Genomic DNA, 10462 nt, shown 5'->3' on the forward strand with positions numbered 1-10462 from the left:
TGCCATCACAGTTGTTTTACACTGATCATGAATTTCTATCCTTTTCAGTGAGATATAAGACAAAAATTAAGAGATGTTAATATTTGTAAAGAGGGAAAATGTCAATGTTTTGAAGCAATGTTTTGGCCTACCTAAAATACCAAAGAAAGAGTATCAATGGGAAAATTGTAAGAATTGACAATAGTTCAGGAAAGTAGATGATATACAAGACAAAATAACAAAAAATACACTTCCAATATATAAAATAAATACAAAATATTTGCTTTACTAGCAACAGATAATTGGTTGTTATGAAAATACAGGGTTAAAATTTAAAAAAAAAACATTTAGAAGCGACAAGACTTTGTCAAAGTAGATGAAATAACAAAAACCAATATAATAACATCAAAACAGATCAATTTAATGGGCTTCTGTATGCTAGAAACAAACAATGGGATACATAATGAAGAAAAATCATATTCACAAAATGTATCCCAAACTACTAAAATTCATAAGAAGAGCAAATAATTACACAATTTTAACAAGAGACTGTTTAAACTTTTAAATAAAGGCAGAGAGGGTCTTCATTACTAAACGAAAATCGTGGTAGCATAAAAATGTCACCTTTTTTTTTTCAGAATTAAGATTCAGATTTAACAAAATCCCACACAAAAATGTGCTATTTTAGCACTCAATGAAGGAATTCTAAAGTTAATCTAGAAAAATCAATATGAAAAGAGCTTTAAAATTGAAGACAGCAAGAATAATATAGTCCTGTTTTGAATTACATTTAATATAAAACTAGAATTTTTAATTCAATTTGATATTGGTACAAAAATAATCAGAAAGGAATATGAAACACCAGATTGTCCAGAAGTAGAATTTTATGCATACAAAAGTATATATGTGATGAAGGGAGCATAATAATAAGCTGGGGGAAAATGTAGAAGCCACCGGTTAATTAATTTAATTTCTTTACATACTTCTCATTAACAGCAAAAATCATTCCTTATAAATAAGGTATGTCACAAAACCAAAAGGTTAAGGATTAAAAATTTAAAGGCTCCGGGAAATGAATATTGGTCAAAATTTTAAGTAAAAAATGATTGTCTGTGTTTCTTATTTGGAGAGTAAAATGTTTTGACAATTTGATGAAAGCTAAACAGATCATCTCCCCAAGAAAAAGAACAGTAAGAATAACAAAGATAAAGACAGGGTGTTTCATGTATAAATCAGGGTAGTTCACAGACTACTATGGAGACTGTCCATAAATACTTGGTTACAGGCTCCAATGTAAGCCTAAAAATCTAGAAAAAAGGATGAAAGGAACATAGTATAAATCTGATTTTTACAGGTAAATAGAGCTAACCCTAAAAATACGTAAGCGTTGTGTAAAACCACATAAAATTATGGTAAATGTTATAAATCCACGTAATAAAATCCTATATAATCATTGAAAACAATGTTTATAAAATTCAGTGTTAGTTTGAAATTTATGTGTATCATGATAAGAAAAAGCACAAAATGAATAATTCTATTTCTATAAAATTTAAACTATGTAAAGGACTGCAAAGAAAAATATTAAAATTTTTAAATGCTAAAATATTAATTATCAGTATCTGGCTGGTGGGATGTGGATTTATAGTTATTTTTTTCTTCATATTATTTGTTTCCTAAAATTTCTATTGTTTTATTTTTCTATTTTTTTATTAACTTCATGGGAAATATGTACTTATCATAATTAATAATGGCCTAGTCATTCATTCCTCTCAGAAGGATGAGGAATGAAGCCTAGAATTTACACGTCATGCCATTAAATTAAATAAAGCCAGAGATTTGAAAAAGAAAATATTAATACCTAGCTATTTGACAAAGCAAGGTATCATTCACAGACAAAAGTAACAAAAAGAAAATCTTAGATGGGCAAGGATTCCCAAAGCATATTGTTCAAGTACATTTTTTAAATTGTGGTAAAATATATATAACATAAAAATTTACCATCTTAGTCATATTTAAGTGTATAGTTCAGTGGCATTAAGTACCTTTACATTGTTGTGCTACCATCACCACCATCCATTAACAAAACGCCTTTCCCCTTGAAAGACTGAAACTCTATATCTATTAAACAGTAACTCCCAATTCGGACTTCCTCAGTCCCTGGCAACCACCATTCCACTTTCCGTCTCCACGAGTTTCACTACTGTAGGTGATTCATATAGTTGGAATCATACAGCATTTATCTTTTTGTGATTGGTTTATTTCACTTAGCATAATGTCTTCAAGTTTCACTCATGGTACAGCATGTGTCAGAATTTCCTTCCTTTGTAAAAATAAATAATATTTCATTTATGTATACATCACATTTTGATTACCCATTCACCTGTTCATGGACACATTGTTTTGATTACTGTGGCATTATTAGTTTTAAATTCAAGAAGCGTGAGTCCTTCAACTTTGTCCTTCTTTATCAAGAATCCTTGGCCATTCTGGGTCCCTTGAGATTTCATATGAATTTTAGGATGGATTCTTCTATTTAGGAGAAAATATCATTGGGGTGTTATAAGAATTTCAGTGAATCTGCAGACCACTTTTGAGTAGCATTGCCATTTTAATAATGCTAACTCTTCCAGTCTGTGACGATGGGATATATTTCCATTTCTTTGTGATTTTAATTTCTATCAGCAACATTTTGTGGTTTTCAACATACAAATCTTTCAGATCCTAGCTTAATTTTATTCCTAAGTATTTTCTTTTTTTTTTGATGCTATAGTAAATGAGACAGTTTTCTTAGTTTCTTTTCAGATTGCTCATGATTACTGTATAGAAACACAACTGATTTTTGTCTTGATTTTTTATCCTAAAAATTTGTGAAATTTATAAGTTCTTACAGTTTTTTGTGAAATCTTTAAGATTTTCTACATATAACATCATGCTATTTTTGCACAAAGGCAATTTTACCTCTTTCGTTCTAATTTGGATGCCTTTGTTTCTTGTTCTTGCCTAATTGTTCTAGCTAGAACATCCAGTCCTATGTCAAATAGAAGTGGGAAAAGCAGGCATACTCATCTTGTTTCTGTTCTTTGAGAGAAGGCTTTCAGTTTCTCACCATTGAGTGTGATGTTAGCTGAAGGCTTTTCCTAAATGATCTTGGTCATGTTGAGATGGTTTCCTTCTCTTCCTAACACGTTGAGTAATTTTTATCATGAAAGGGTGTTGAATTTTGCCAAAGCTTTTTCTGTATTAAGATGCTCACGTGGTTTTTGTCCATCATTCTGTTAATATAACACATTACATTTATTTATTTTTGTATATTGCATCATCCTTGCATTCCATGAATAAATCCCATTTGGTCATAGTGTATAATCCTTTTAGTATGCTGCTGAATTCAGTTTACTTGTATTATGTCAAAGAATTTTGCATCACTTTTCATCAGAGACATTGGTCTGTATTTTTCTTTTCTTGTAGATTCCTTGTCAGGCCTTAGAATCAGGGTAAAGTAGGCTCAGAGACTCCAAACTCAGAGAATGAGTTTGGAAGTGTTTCCTCACCTTTGATTTTTTGGAAGAGTTTCAGGAGGATTAGAGTTAATTCTTCTTTAAGTGTTCGGTAGAGTTCAACAGTGAAGTCCTCTGTTCCTGGGCTTTACTTTGCGGAGAGGTTTTTCACTATTGATTCAATATCCTTAACAGTTATAGGTGTGCTAAGATTTTCTATTTGTTCATGACCCAGTCTTGACAGACTTCATAGACTGTATATTTCTACAAATTTATCCATTTCATCTAGGTTACCCTGTTTGAGGACATACAATTGTTCATATTATTCTTTTATAATCCTTTTTATTTCTGTAAAATCGATTGTACAGTCACACGTTCATTTCTCATTTTTTAATTTGTCGTCTTTTTTCCTTAGTCATTCTAGCTAGAATTTTGTTAATTTTGTTGTTCTTTATGAAAAACTGACTCTCGTTTTTATTTATTTTCTCTAGAGATTTTCCATTATATATTTTGTTTATCTGTGCTCTCATATCCTTTCCTTCCTTAGGCTAGATATCAGTTTAGTTTATTCTTCTTTTTCTAGTTCCTTAAGGTTTAAAGTTAAGTTGCATATTTGAGGTCTTTCTTCTTTTTAATGTAAGCCTTTACAGCTATAAATTTCCCTCCTATCACTGCTTTTGCTGAATTTAGTATGCTGTATTTTCGTTTGTCTCAAGATATTTGATAATTTCACTTATTTCTTCTTTGACATATTGGTTGTTTAAGATTGTCTGTTTAATTTCCACGTATTTGTGGATTTTCTGTTTTCCTTCTGCTATTGATTTCTAGTTTTATTCCATTATGATTGGAAAATATACTTTGTAATATTTTGATCTTTTGAAATCTATTAAGACTGTTTTGTGATCTAACACTTGGTCTGTCTTGGAAAATGTTCCATTTGCACTTGAGACGAAAGTGTATTCTGCTGTTTTTGCATGGAATGTTCTGTATATGTCTGTTAGGTCCAGTTGTGTATAATGTTGTTCAGCTCTGCTTCTTCATTATTGATTTTCTTCCTAGTTGGTCTATTTATCATTAAAAGTGGAGAATTGAAGTCTCCTCCTATTATTGCAGAACAATCTATTTCTCCTGTCAATTCTGTGAAAGTTTGCTTTACGTACTTAGGACCTCTGATATTTGGTACATATATGCTTATAATTGTTATAGATTCCTGGTTAATTGACCCTTTTATCATATATGATATCCTCCTTTGTCTCTTGCAACAGTTACTTTAAGCCTATTTTGTCTGATGTTAGTATAGGCATCTCTACTCTCTTTTGGTTACTATTTGCATAGACTTTTTCCCCATCTTTACACTTTTAACTTATGTGTGTCCTTAGTTCTAAAATATGTAGACAGCATATAGTTGCTGTCTTTTTCATGCATTCTGCCAATCTCTGTCTTTGACTGGAGAACTTGATCCATTGTATTTAAAGTAATACTCATAAGGAAGGACTTACTATTGCCAATTGTTAATTTGTTTTCTGTATGTCTTATACCTTTGTTTTCCCTCATTTACTCCCTTATTGGCTTCATTTATGGTTCATTGATTTTTTTGTAGTGATACATTTTAATTCCCTCCTAATTTTCTTTTGTGTATATTTGATAGACATTTTGCAGAGGCCTGGGGGTTACCATAAGGATTATATACAACATCCTAAAGTTATGATAGTCTGTTTTAAATTATAGCAGCTTAACTAAGAGCACATATGAAAACTACTCCTTTATAGTTATGCCCCCTTTTATGTTATTGATGTCACAAATATATCTTTATATATTGTGTAGCCATTAACATATATTGATAATGTTTTTGTTTTTTGTCTTTTAATACCTGAAAAACAATAAAAAGTAGAGTTATGAACCAAAACTGCAACAATATAGGTTCTAATACTTGTTGATGTTTGATGGTTAGATTTATGTGTTCACTTGGATGGGTCACTGTAGCCAATATGTGCTCAAAAATTATTCTGGATGTTTCTGTGATGTTGTTTTTGCATGACATTAACATTTAAATCAGCAGACATTGAGTAAAGCAGATTGCCCTCCATAATGTGGGTGGGCCACATCCTGTCAGTTAAATACCTGAATAGAGCAAAAGTCTGACCTCCCTTGAGCAAAGGGGATTCTACCAGAGGATAGCCTTTAGACTGGAACTGCAGTATAAGCTTTTCTTTTTTCTGCAGCCTGACAGCCCACTTACAAATTTAAGACTTGATAACCTCCATAATCTTGTAAGCCAATTTCTTAAAATAATTTTCTCTATAAAATAAATAAATAAATATTTAAACACTCTACTGATTCTGTTTTTCTGGAAAGCCCTGGCTAATACACCGTGTTTTTACTTGCACAACTTCATATTTTTATGGCATTGAGTTACTGTTTAACATCCTTTCATTTCTAATTGGAAGACTCCAGATAGCGTTTCTTGTAGGGCAGTTCTAGTGTTAATGACTGTTTTGGCAAATAAAGAATGCTTGATCAACAGTCTTTTTCTTTCAGTGCTTTAAATATATCATCCCACTGCCTTCTGGCCTACAAGATTTCTACTGAGAAATCTGCTGATTATCTTATTGTGACTCCTTTGAACATGATAAGTAGTTTTTCTTTTACCGCTTTCAAGATTTTTTGGTTTTGACTTTTAACAATTTAGTGATAATATGTGTTGCTGTGGGTCTCTTTATCCTACTTGGAGTTCACTGAGCTTCTTATATTTGTATATCCATTTCTTTCCTCAAATTTCAGTGGTTTTCAGACATTATTTCTTCAAATAAACTCTGCCCATTTTCTCTCTCCTCTCCTTCTGAGACTCTCATAACATGTATATTGATTGCTTGCTAGTGTCACATAAGTCTCTTAGGTTTTGTTCACTTTCTTTCATTCATTTTCTTTTTAATCCTCAACCCTATAACGTCAAATGTCCTGTCTTCAAGTTTGCTGATTTTTTTCTTCTGCCTATTTGATCTGCTATTGAAACCCCGTAGTGAATTTTACAATTCAGTAATTGTGTATTTCAGATCCAGAGTTTCTGTTTGCTTCTATTCAACAGTTTCTCTCTTTGTTGATTCTCATTTTCTTCATATATTGATCTTCTGATTTCCTTTAGTTGTCTCTGTGTATTCTCCTTTAGCTCTTTGAGCATATTAAAACAGTTGTTTTAAAGTCCCTGTAAGTAACTCTAAAGCTTGTATTTCTTTAGAGTTGATTTCTAGAAATTTGTTCTTCCTTTGAATGGGCCATGTTTCTGTTTCTTTGTATGCCTTGCGATATTTGGGGGAAAATTTAGCATTTAAAAAAATAGACACTTTCCCTGTCTTTACAGACTGGCTCATGAAGGTGGAGATCTTCACAACTCACCCTATCATGGAGGCTTAAGGTCTTCACAGGCCATTTCTGAGCATGTGCCTCCCCGGGCTTGTGCACACACTTTTTTCCTCTAATTCCCTCATATAAACAGCTATTTTTAAGTGTCTTAATTTCTGTAAGCGTCTCACCCATGCATCTCAGGGATTTAGATGTTGAATTGTATACCTCTGTAATATTTCAACCCAAGGTATGCACAGATCTGTAGATCCCTGCAGTTTTACATGTTGCTGTGCCCACCACTTCCTTCAGCAACCTCCAACCTAATATACAAATGATGCCATCATTACTGCCTGAGCTCCAGGTGAAGCAAGACAGGAATCAGTGCCTCAGGCAGCCACCAAATAAGCCAACAACTGCAGACAAATTCTACATTTTACCTTCCATAACAAGAAAGGAACTGAAAATTGGGTTGATTCCTCCTGCCTGTACAACACTGCACAAGGGAGAGGGTGGAGCAAGGGTGAGAAAAATTCCACAAAACTTCCTGCCATTTTAAGTGTGGCATTTCTTGATTAAGCATTCACTTGGTTGGTACACATTCTTACTTAGATTCTAGAGCTCCCACAAAGCTATGTTGGTCATTCTGTTGCTTACTTAATGTTCCTGTGGGAGAACAAGATCCCAGAGCATTCTAGTCTACCATTTTGCTGACATTAGTACTAAAATTTTGTTGCTGCATTTCCCTCCTTATATGTTTTATTAATAACATTGATGATTTTAAAATATAACATTCCTTTCATAATAATAAGAGGAAACAAATGATATTCTACAGGGGACTGACTTATTGGCCAAGATGTTATGGAAAGAGTACTGGAATTGAAGGCAGAATATTAAAATCTTGTTGTAGCTTTGCCACTTATTAGTGATTTTAATATATCATTCTCAACCAGACAAACCATTCAACCCCTATTTCCTCATATGAATAACAACACCTGTATGGTGAAGATTAAATAAAGTGGTTTATGTCAGAAACTATTGCCCAACAACAAAGCATTCAAAAGAAAAGACCAGTTAGTGTTCTCATGGTGGCTACTTATTCTCCTCCTGAAGATCCCCAAGAATGGAGACAATTCTACTCTCTAAATTTACCTCCGTATTACGGCTCAATTGTATCCCTCAAAATTCATGTGTTTAAATTCTAACCTCTAGTACCTCATAATTAACCATATTTGCAGATAAGGTCTTTAAAGACATAAGAAAGTTAAAATGATGTCTTTCCAGTGGGCACTTATGCAAGACTTAAGAAAAAAAATTTGGAAACAGGCATGTGCATGCACAGAGAGTAGCAACGTGAAGACACCAGAAGAAGAAAGCCATCTACAAGCCAAGTAGAGAGGCCTTAGAAGAAACCAATCTGGCTGACACCTTGATTCTGGACTTCTAGCCTACAAAACTGTGAGAAAATAATTTTCTGTTGCTTTAGTCACCCAGTCTGTAGTATTTTTGCTATGGTAGACCTTGAAAACTAGTACACTCCTGAATTGTCTATTTCTTCATAATGTATGTGTCTCTTGCATTTTGTTCATGACCCAATTTCAGGGACATAAATTCATTAAATGTTTACTTTTATTATACTAAAATCTTTATCTAGACCTTAGATCTTCTTTTATTCTTAGGTAAACTTTTTTCTGAGAGTCTCTAAGAGATAGAGAGAGCACTATGTTAAAAAGGATTGAGTTATTGTCCATGAATCTTATACCTATGCACAAATTTTGACCCTCACTGAGCCAACCACAACCTATTCTTGTTTCCCCTTCATTCACAGATGCATACTGAGAAGAAGATATAACATGATATGGATGCCACCATGAATATAACCAATGACTCAAGGTCTCAGGTGTCTGAGTTCATCCTTGCGGGTTTCCCAGACATTAATGAGTAGGAACATTGGCTCTCCTTCCTGCTGGTTCTGCTCTACCTCTTAGCTCTTGGTGCCAATCTCCTCACCTTGATCGTCATCCAACATGAGTGTAACTTTCACCAGCCCATGTATCACTTCTTTGGTATCTTGGTTGTAGTAGATATTGGCCTGGAGAATACCATCATGCCCAAGATTCTGGCCATCCTCTGGATGCCTTTAATGCCAAAACCATCAGCTTCCCTGACTGCTTTGCTCATATCTATGCCATCCACTCTTTTATGTGCATGGAGTCAGGCATCTTCATCTGCATGGCTGTAGATACATATATAGCCATTTGCTATCCCCTTTAGTATCCCTCCATAGTCACTGAGGCTTTCATGATCAAAGTCATATTATCTATGATACTAAGGAATGGCTTGTTGACCATCCCAGTGCCTGTATTGGCTTCTCAGAGACATTACTGCTGCAGGAATGAGATTGACCACTGCCTGGGCTCCAACTTGAGGGTCACTAGTCTGGCCTGTGATAACATCACCATTAACAGATTTTACTACTTGGCCTTGATCTGGGTTATGGTTGGGAGTGACATTGGTCTGGTCTTTTCTCCCTATGCTTTAATTATTCATTCAGTGCTGAGGCTGAACTCTGCTGAAGCAACATCTAAGGACCTGAGTACCTGTAATTCTCATCTCATCCCCATTTTCTTTTTCTATACAGCCATTAATGTAGTATCTGTCACACATCTGGCAGAAAGAAAGGTTCCCTTCATTCCTGTTCTCCTCAATGTACTGCAGATTGTCATCCCCCCAGCCCTTAACCCCATGGTGTATGCCCTTAAGACCCAGGAGCTGAGAGTGAGCTTCCAGAGAGTGCTTGGTTTGGGTGACAATGTGGCCATGAAGTAAACCAAAGTAAATGACAGAATATTAGAAGCCATATTGAAGAAAGAGAACAGGTTAACAGTCCTAGGTTAAAATTCCAAGTATCTCAACTATTAGGAGCATCAATTCAAATTAATTCACCAATTTTATATATAACATACTATGTACAAGACATTCTTCTAAATATTACAAATATTAACTCACTTAATTTCATAACAACCCTATTAAGCTAGTACAATTATTATTTATATATTTTACAGATGAAGACTGAAAGTTGAGAAACTTGCCCAAAGTCAAAAAATGAAGAAAATTGCTGAGTAAAATTAGAACCCAAGCTGTCAGCCTCCAGAGTCCCTCTCTTAACTCCTTCTGTCTATTCAAACTTGCTACTAATTTTTAAAAGTGTAAATTAAGATGACAATATATAGTAATGATACCTAACTAAGTGAAATTATGAACAACTTGGGTTTTAATTTTTAAAAAGTCTTTAAATGTTGGCAGTGATGTTCCTGTCTAATGGTAAACGCAGCATCTTTTGGATTCTCCATAATCACTCAATGGACTCTCTTAGTTATGTCTATGGACAAGGCAGGATTGGACCATGTACATTCACATGTTTTAAACAGTGATCCAATATACCAAGAACAGAAAATTGACAGTTGACAAACAGTAGTGCACCAATGGATGGGTCAAATTGCCTGTTTTTCTTTCCACATGGTGTTTAGGTTAAGTCTCTGAGATCATTTGACATTTCAGGGAGAAAAAAATAAGCCCCGAAAGAAAGATACTGGAATTTCTTCTAATCTTACCATCCAAGACATTGGATTTCCACTTCTACTAATGTC

The 10462-nt window shown here is 33.9% G+C and overlaps 1 pseudogene; it reads left to right on the forward strand.

The window, feature by feature from the left end:
• The first annotated feature begins 8670 nt into the window (after positions 1 to 8670).
• On the forward strand, positions 8671 to 9641 carry LOC103555715 (olfactory receptor 56B34-like; annotated as a pseudogene).
• Positions 9642 to 10462: the final 821 nt, after the last annotated feature.

This window comes from Equus przewalskii, unplaced genomic scaffold (genome assembly GCF_037783145.1).
Source record: "Equus przewalskii isolate Varuska unplaced genomic scaffold, EquPr2 contig_6335, whole genome shotgun sequence".
In the NCBI taxonomy this organism is placed as follows: Eukaryota; Metazoa; Chordata; class Mammalia; order Perissodactyla; family Equidae; genus Equus; species Equus przewalskii.